General features: G+C 57.4%; 1 protein-coding gene across 1 annotated transcript in view; it reads left to right on the top strand.

Annotated features, from left to right (window-relative positions):
* Positions 1–2605: 2605 nt before the first annotated feature.
* GDPD5 (glycerophosphodiester phosphodiesterase domain containing 5) overlaps positions 2606–8639 on the top strand; it is an 81824-nt gene continuing 75790 nt past the window's right edge. Inside the window, exon 1 of the mRNA XM_021704667.1 lies at positions 2606–2684. The gene's annotated coding sequence lies outside the window, so the exon portion shown is untranslated. The remainder of the gene's footprint in view (positions 2685–8639) is intronic.

Raw genomic sequence — 8639 nt, 5'->3', positions numbered from 1 at the left:
CTGTGTAGGCCCCAGAGCGTTTGTCTCCTGTGGGCTTTAAGTGTTTTCATGCTACCTGGTTTCCCTACAAAGTCTTTCCCATATCAATGCCTGGCTCAAAAACTTCCCGGGCACCCCTCTGACAACCAGTGAGTCCGGGCTGGGGCCTCAGAATAACCCTGCTGGGTTGGGGATCATGAGCGAGACCCCAAGAGAGTTCTTGGCCCTTATAAGAAAGTCTGAACTCCCTCCTGTCTGGCCCCACCAGACTCTTGTCTTCCCATCAGGTCTGCTCTTCCCTCCCTGGGAACTCTAGTCACCCTGAACTCTGGGTTCTTCAATGAAGGAATGCTCTCCCTCACCTCCAGGGTGTTGCCCAGGCTGGCTTCTCTGCCCAGAGCACTGTCCATTTCCTGAGGTTCCCCCCCCAACCTAGCTAACCCCTACTTCTGGCCTGTGCCTGCCTGTTACTTCCTCCTGGAAGCCTCTCCTAATTCTCCAGAATAGGCCAGGGATCCCCAGGAGTGACTCCTGCCTTTGCATATGCTGTCTCTGCTAGGAATACCTTTCCCTCCACCTTTTGAAGTCTGGTGCCTGCCCAGTCCCTGCCAAGTAGCAGCATCTTTATATCCCTTTTACAGATGAGGAACCAGAGGCTCAGAGAGGTCAAGTAACCGGGTCAAAGCCACACAGCTCTGCCCTAGAAAGTGATAGTGATGAGTGGATAGAATCCTGTGCCTGGCATATGGTCTTGGGAACATCACTTGGCCTCTCTGTGCTTTGGTGTCCTCCTCAGTGAAATGGGGTACCTACTGTGTAAGGTTGATGTAAGGCTTACAGAAAAGCTGTACTGTGCAGCCTCCATTCCTTTGCTCCCCAGACCAGTTAGTGGCTTTCACATGGCCCCAGCGGCACATCAACACTCATTCATTCATACATCAAAAATCTCCAACGCCTGCCCTGTGCCCTGCCCTGTGCAGTCGGCTGGGGACTCTTGGAGATAATCAGACACAGCTCCTGCCCCAGGGCACTGGGGGAGGGAAGGGGAGGGGAGAAGGGAGGGGAAGGGCTGGAGCAGACGGCAGATACGTCATTATTCAAGAAGAGCGTGTATGTGTGTGTGTGTGTGTTATCTTCACACACTGCTTTTGACTTCGTATTTCTAAAAACTGACATTGACTCTCCCGCGGATGGGCGCTGGGAAGGGGGAAATGTTGAAAAAAGATCCGCTCTTAAAAAAGAAAGAAAGTAAAGATCCGCTCTTTATTTTCAAAAACTTGTTTTTCACCGCTTCCTGAAATCTGAGTATTTCACAGCTTCCAACGTTCACCTCCGCGCGCTGAGCCCTAGAAGCTGGGGGGGTAGAGTACTGCGAGGGCGCTGTCCCACCACCCCGGAGAGCTCCCCTATCCCTTGGAGACTCCACTACCCACGAATAACCCCACCTCACCTCCATCCTGCTTCTTTTCCGACCCCAACCCCTGTTCTTACCTCCTGACTCCCCACTCCCCAACACACGGCAGCTCCCACGCCCCCATCCCACACAAACCAGCCGTCATAGCCTCACCCACCATCTGGGTCCCCAGGTGACCCTGTACCCTGTTCCACTCTTTACAAACCCCCACCCCTCCATTGTCCTCTCTCCAGCCGCAACCTCTTCCCTGTCTGCCCCGCCCTCCCCGGGCTAGAGTACACGTTCCGCAGAGCGCCGCTCTTTTCCCGCTCTCCCATTGGCTCCTGCTGCCCGACTCGCGGGGTCGAAGGAGGGGATCTGGGGCGTACCCGCCCCCTGCCCGTGGCCCGGGCGAGGGCGGGGCGTCGGCTGACCCCGCCCCTTTCGGTCGGGGCCGCGCCGGCGGGCGCTCGGGCGCTGGGCGGCGCTGCCTCGGCTGGGCTCGGCTCCGGCTCGGGCTGCAGCTCCTGTGGGGGTGGGCAGCGGGGATGACAGCAGCGGGGGTGGCAGCGGCTGCCGCGCGGGGCTGAGCGAGCCGCGGGCGAGCCGAGGGGGAAGAGGAGGAAGTGGAGCCGCGGCCCGGAGCTCCGGAGTCAGCCGCCGCGCCGAAGTCCGCCCCATTTTGCAGAGCGAGCGGAGTCCGGACCTGGGAAGACTTCCCCGCCGGGCTCCGGCCGCCGCGGCTGCGAGCGTCCTCGCCAGCGCCTTGCCCTGCCCCGCCTGTCCCAGCCAGGGGTTCTGCGCCGGGACGCTTCCAGCACCGCGATCCCGGGCGTTGTGGCGGGGACGCCCTGAGCCCCCGACCCGATCCAGTGCACCCGGGCGGGACGCTCCTGGCCCAGCATACGGGTCCATGGTTGCGGGCTTGTTCCCAGCCTTTCTATAGTGTGTGTCGGAGCCCTCCCGCCTGAGACCCGGCTTAAGGCAGGTGCCCAACAGGCCCCCGACTGAGTGCAAAGGAGCCCAGAAGCCCCCAGCCTCGGGCTCCGGAGACCTGAACCCTCAGCTGCCTTCGCCGGGTGTTTCGGACTTGGGACCGTGCGAACGCCCAGGAAGCCCCGGCCCGGGTCCAGCGCCCCGTGAGGAGTCCCAGGCGGGCTGGGCAGTCGGACTGAGCCGGACCGAGCTGGTGCTGCGAGCCGAAGCTGCCACCTTTTCTGCCGCCTCAGGCGAGGGGCTCAGCGCTTGCCCCGAAGAAGGGAGCACAGGGCTCCCCCCTGGCCCGGCGGCCGGCGAGAGCCGAGAGCTGCAGGTGAGAGAGCCCCGGATGCCGGGCAAGGGCGGCCTTCGACCCCAGCGGGGCAGCGCCGGGGCCAGCCGCGGGCGTGTACGGGTCACTAGCTGGAGCTGGAGCTGGGTAGGAGAGGGCGCGGGTAAGGGCGGGGGAAGGGAGAAAAGCGGCACTTATTGAGCGCCCATTGTGTGCGGCTCCGCGCCCCACCCTTGCGCAAATGGTCCCTCCTGTACCGCTCGCTACAACTCCGTGAGATAAAAAGGTGTTGTGTATTGTTATGGGCTCTTACAGATGGGGAAGCTGAGGCTCTGCGGGGTTGAGTGACCCTGCTCTTTCACTCTGGGGATGAGCACGGGTCGGAGGGTTAGGGTGCAGAGGGAAAGAAGCAGGGAAGGGAGAGAGAAAGGAAGTGGATAGCCGCCAGGCAGGAGGCGATGGGGAGGGGTCAAGGTGGGGCCACTGGGGCATCCAGAGCTGATCCCTGAGGCCCAGGAGGTGGCTTCCTCTGGCCTCCTTCCCTCCCACTCCATGGCCAAGTCACGTCCCAGGAAAGGTGACCCAGAGTTGAGGGCAGAAGTGAGAAGCTTCCCAGTTCCACAGCTTCCCTCCTTGTGGGCCAGAGACCAGGGAGCCTTGGCCCCTTGCCCGTGTGCCAGTCTCTAGGGTCCCTAAGACACCATGGCATCCTGAGTTGCTGCTTACATGTTGGGAAAACTCACTCTAGAGGTCCCCAAGTCAGAGCCCATCAGAGCTGGGGAGGTGAGGCCTCTCAGCACTCACCAGCTCCCATCCTTCACATTATCCATGGGACATGGGAGGCTGGGGGGTGGGGGGTGCCAATTGCCCTGGGGCCTAAAGTAAGTAAGTGGTTGAGCCAGAAGTATGCTTTCGAAAACCTTCCCAAACATCCTTCAATGTATCTACTCCCAGTTAGCATCTTCTGGGTGGGTGGCTGGGGTTTTCCCACCCCTGATGTGAGGTCACGGTGACCACTTCTGAGGCTGCTTTGAGAGTCCGTGTGGTTGTTGCTGGGGCCCAAGGCAAGCCAGCAGCCCTATTGCCTTTGGCCCAGACTGAAGGTCCGACCTCAGCTTCTCCTGGGCAGGGGAACCTGCCGGGCACCTCTGGCCCCGGAGGGGAGGAGCTTGCTCAAGGTCTCAAGGCTGGGGCTGCAGGTCTGGGGACACAGTCCTATAAGTCTGGATTCCCAGGCAGGGGCTCCTTCTGTTGCCCCCCCGCCGGGCTATGCAAAAAGAGGGGTGTTGTGAAAGATAGGTTGGCATGAACTCTGTGGGTTCTTGTTCTGAGTCGGGAGGGGGAGGGGATGTGGCCTTGGTCTGAGCCCCGTGGCCTTGGCTGGGACTAGTTAATCCCTGCTGTGCCCAGCTTCCTGGAGTCTAGGGGAACCACCTTGGAAAGCCCCTGGGAGGTAGAGGAAGGTAGAGAGGTCAGCTGAAGGCTGGAAGCTCAGTTGCAGGGGCTGGAGGGGTTGGGGGCACCAGAAGAGAAGGTAACTGAGGGGCTTGGGATTCCCCCCACTCCCATCGGTGAGGATTCAAATTCTCATAATAACCCCTGCATCTAAACAAAGCTCCTCTTTGGTGAGATAATTTCACACCTGTGATGCCATTTCATGGTGTGGTGGAAAGAACCTGGAACCTGGAGTGAGGCAGAATGAGGGTTGGGGAGGCACCTGGGACCTCTCTGATGCATCCATGGCTCCAAGCCTCACCTGGAAGATGGGGTCAAGGCAGGCTGTGTGTTACCTGCTCAGATAATGGGCCATCACACCTGGCAAACTGTCAAGTGCTCTAGAGATTTTCGTGTCTGCCAAGAATGGGCTTGTTACCAATGGCTACCACGTGTGGGAAACTGAGGCGCAGAGCGATGAAGCCACGTGCCCAGGGTCTTTGAGTTTGCTTCAGAAACTTAGTTGACTCATGCCAGGTGCTCTGGAAGTTACCCAGATGGAAAAGGCAGTGGGGCGACTAGCTCCCAACTGGATGGGCTAAACAGCGCAGACAGACCGCGTGAAGTCAGACCAGGTGGGCGTGAATCTGCTCTGCTTCCCACTCACCATGTGGTGCTGGGCAGAGCAATTCACTCCTCAGAGCCCCGGCTTCTCTGTAAATTAGAATTTCTCCTTTACAAGGTTGTTATGAGGATGAAATGAGATATAAATATATAGTGCTTGGCCAAATACCTATTTCCTTCCTTATAAAGGAAGGAAGCTTGAGTTTTGACCAGGAAATTCTCAGGCTTGCCTTAGATTAGAAAGCTCGGTTGCAGGCTCACAGACTTGGGTTTGCTCAGCTGGGACTCCTGGGTCACGCTCCCCTGGCTGCTTCCCTGTCCCACGGCCCTCTAGAATCTGTTGGGGACCCTGGTAAGGGGCTCTAGATTCTGACCCCCTCACCCCAGGGCTGTTGGCTTCTGGGGTTGGGGGGAGCTAGTGCTCATTCCCTCTGTGGCCCATTGTCTGGCCTCCCTAGGCACAAAGGTGCAGTGAATAATTTATGGCTCCCCTCATGAGCTGGGAGGCAGGCTCGGGGGAAATTGCTCTGTGCTCAGCTGAGCTTCTGAACCCCGCCAGAGCAGGTGGGTGGGGTCCTATCAGTGGTATAAGAAGTCTTGGATATGGGGGGAGGGGGACAGGACAGGAAAAAAGTGACCTATTATCAACCCTGGCTCTTTTCCTGTTGGGGGTGGGGGCAAGGTAGACCCACAGGAAACAATGGAAACCAAGCCAGATGAGCTAGGATCAAGCTGCGGGCCTCTGATTCCAAATGGGTGGTGGAGGCTGGCAGGGAGAGGCCCTTGAGGACTGGAGTAACTCAGAAGGCATCATCAAGGAGAAAGGTGTCTGGGCTGGGACAAGAGGCAACTTGCTATAGAGAGTAGGGGTCCCGACATCGGTTCAAGGTGGAATCGTGGCTATGCCACTTCCTGTGTGAGACGGTGAGCAAGACACTGACCCTGCCAGACCTGTTTCCTCCTCTGTAAGGTAAGTGTAGTTATGGGTCATATATGTAAAGCACATGGCACGATGGGTACTTGGTGAAAGGGTGCTTCACTGTGAACATGAAACGTGGGGTAGGCTAGCAGCAGGGGAGATGAGATGGTGTAGTAAGCAGAGGGGCGGGGAGAACTCTGGGGTAGTCATACTGGGGTTTGTGGGCTCAGCGAGGGGTGTGGAGAAGAGGGGTGGGTGGCCAGGGCCTTGAATGTCAGACGGAATTCACATTTCAGAAAGCGTTATGGAGTCCCCATCTTCATCTTGCTTGCAAGATGAAGACCAGGCCCCTTTGTTGTGCATTCAAGGCCTTGCCCAGCACAGCCACTGCATGGACCTCTGGCCTACTGCTCATCACCTGTCCTGTCATCACCTAGCCCTATCCCGTGGAGCCCCATCGCTATCCCTTTGCTGCTGCTTTGCTCACCTCCCTGTCTCTCTAGGCCCAACTTGGGTCATAATTTCCCCCAGAAACATCCCTGGATTATCTAACCCTCTGGTCACATCTCTGAATTTTTAACACTCCACGGGAATAGTAATAAATAATACCTACCCTTGCATCACATTTTACAGTCAGTAGAATATCTCCATACTCATAACACTATGCTGATGATATTAACAGTAGCTAATGCCCTTGAGTACTCACTATGAGCTACTGTGCTAAGCACTTTATAAAGATTTTATTTGTCAGAGAGCACAGGCAGGGGGAGTGGCAGGCAGACGGAGAAGCAGGCTTCCTGCTGAGTGGGGAGACTGATGCAGGACTCGATCCCAGGACCTGAGCCAAAGGCAGACGCTTAACCGACCGAGCCACCTAGGCGCCCCTGTGCTAAGCACTATATAGACACTCTCATTCACAACTCTGGGAGGTAGCAATGTTATCACCCAGAAACTGGGCTCAGAGAGGTACATTGTCTTGTTCAAGGTCACACAGCTAGACAAGCTCCTATCTGCCACTGAATAGATGTCCTGTCTCCTCAACTTTACCCGAGTACCTCGAAAGCATACTTCACATGTAACACAGCTGGAAATGAGTCTTCTTCTCAAGGCTAGGGAAGAACCAGGTGTCCAGGCCCCGGCTGTGTGACTAGGGGTGAATCAGGCCCCTTCTGTGGTCCTGTTTGCCCATGTCTGTGGTGAGTGGGGTGGTGTCTGAGCCCCCAGAGCTGCAGCCTTCTGCAGTGTCCTCTGTGACTCTGGAAGGTAGAGGAGGAGACGACAGCAATCCGGGCCAGAGGATGTGGTGTGACGAGCAGCTGTGATTTTTGGCCTGGCCACTGTCGGGGCCAGCAGCCTCTGTAGTTAGCTGCTGCCTCCCCTGAAGGAGGGCGGCGGCCTGGGCTGCGGGCAGAACGGTCATTAGCCGGCCAGACAAGACCCTGTGATTGGGAGCCGGTGAGGCCAGGCCAGTTTGGCAGGGCCACAGTGGGGTCATCGGCGGGGCAGCTGGCCAGGCAGCTCCTTCTTCTTCTTTCGCGGCCTCCAAGGTGGTGACAAGTACTCACTGGGCACCAGCACTTTGGAGGCCAAGGCTTGCCCTTCCTCCTGTTGTGGTGGTCACGGGAGTAGAGCAGTGAGGCTTCTAGCCACACCCGAAGATGCCTCCTCCTAGAAGCTTCCACGACTCCTCCCAAGCAGGCGGAATCTGAGCCTCCTTCTCTGCAGATCCACAGCCCTCACTCACGGACTATGGTCTGCGGAGGGGGGCTGTGTAGGTCTGTTTCCCTTGCCAGCCTGTCAGAACTAGATTCTCTGCTACTCCGGTTCTCCCCTCCTGACTGAGCGCCTGGCACAAAGTAGTGACAACCCTAGCCAGGGGAGGCAGTTCAAGCGGCACCTTGGGCGAGCTGCTCAACCTCTGTACCTCTGGTCCCTTCCCTGTAAAACAGGGCTGATAATAACAGTGTTGGGGGAGTTGCTAAATGAGATGACAGAAGGGAGGGGCCCAGCCAGGCCTGGCACACAGGGGCTGCTCGGTCAGCCTGAGTCCACTCCCCTGTCCCCTCAGTAGCCCCATGAGGGAGTGACTCGGAAAGAAGCGGATTGAAGAGTCCAGCCAGTGATGCCAGAGGGAGAGTGTGCTGGGGGCGGGGGGGGGCAGAAGGACTTCCCAGAGGAGAACACTTTACTACCTGGGGAAAAGTCTGTGTCAGAGAGCTGGGGTTCCCGTGCCTTCCCCGTGGACAGGCAGCAGTCAGACATGGAGGGCCCGGAGCTAAGTTCTGGACAGGGGGTGGCACCGGGATGGCCAGGGACCTGGTTCTTCTCAGGCGTTCGCAGCAGCAGGGGCCCAGTTGGGAGGGGCCACCTGGGTCCTACAGGTAGCAGACGCTGGGCAGAGAGTGAGTCCTTCCTTAAAGGGAACCAGTGTTCATTTGGTCTGTTTCTGGTCTCTCTGTCTCTCTCAGCCTCACACGTGCGCATCCAAAATGTAGTTTGATTGGAGATTTTGGTCTGGGGGGCAGGGTACAGACATTAAACAAGTAAGCACACATACAAAACTTCCAAGTTGTGAAGCGTGAGCTCCTGGGGTGGGGCCCGTCCCATCTATGTTTTTGGCTGGTGTTAAGAGTCATGCTCAAACCACAGCCTGAGTGCATGTACTTATTAACCATGTGACTTGGGCAAGTGATTTAACCTCTCTGGGTCACAGTGTCCCTGTCTGTAAAATGGGGACGATTATAGCACCTGGTGCATAAGGTTGGGGTGAGGAGTCAATGAACTATAAGTATAAAGCACTTAGAAAAATACTTAGCACGCGACAAGTACTCGATGCCTGCTATTGTTAGCTCTATCCCCAGCATCCAGCAAGGAGTTTGACAGAGATCAGGAAGGGCCTATGGACGGAATCTCAGGGAAAGGGCAGGTGCTCTGTGGAATGAATGAATGAATGGCCTGGGAGGGAGGGGAGGACACAGGAGCAATGACAACATAGCATGGGACAGAATGTGGCAGGGAAG

The sequence above is a fragment of the Neomonachus schauinslandi genome, chromosome 11 (genome assembly GCF_002201575.2).
Source record: "Neomonachus schauinslandi chromosome 11, ASM220157v2, whole genome shotgun sequence".
NCBI classification, from domain to species: Eukaryota; Metazoa; Chordata; class Mammalia; order Carnivora; family Phocidae; genus Neomonachus; species Neomonachus schauinslandi.
The sequence above is the reverse complement of the archived record's forward strand: the minus strand, read 5'-3'. Positions and strand labels throughout refer to the sequence as shown.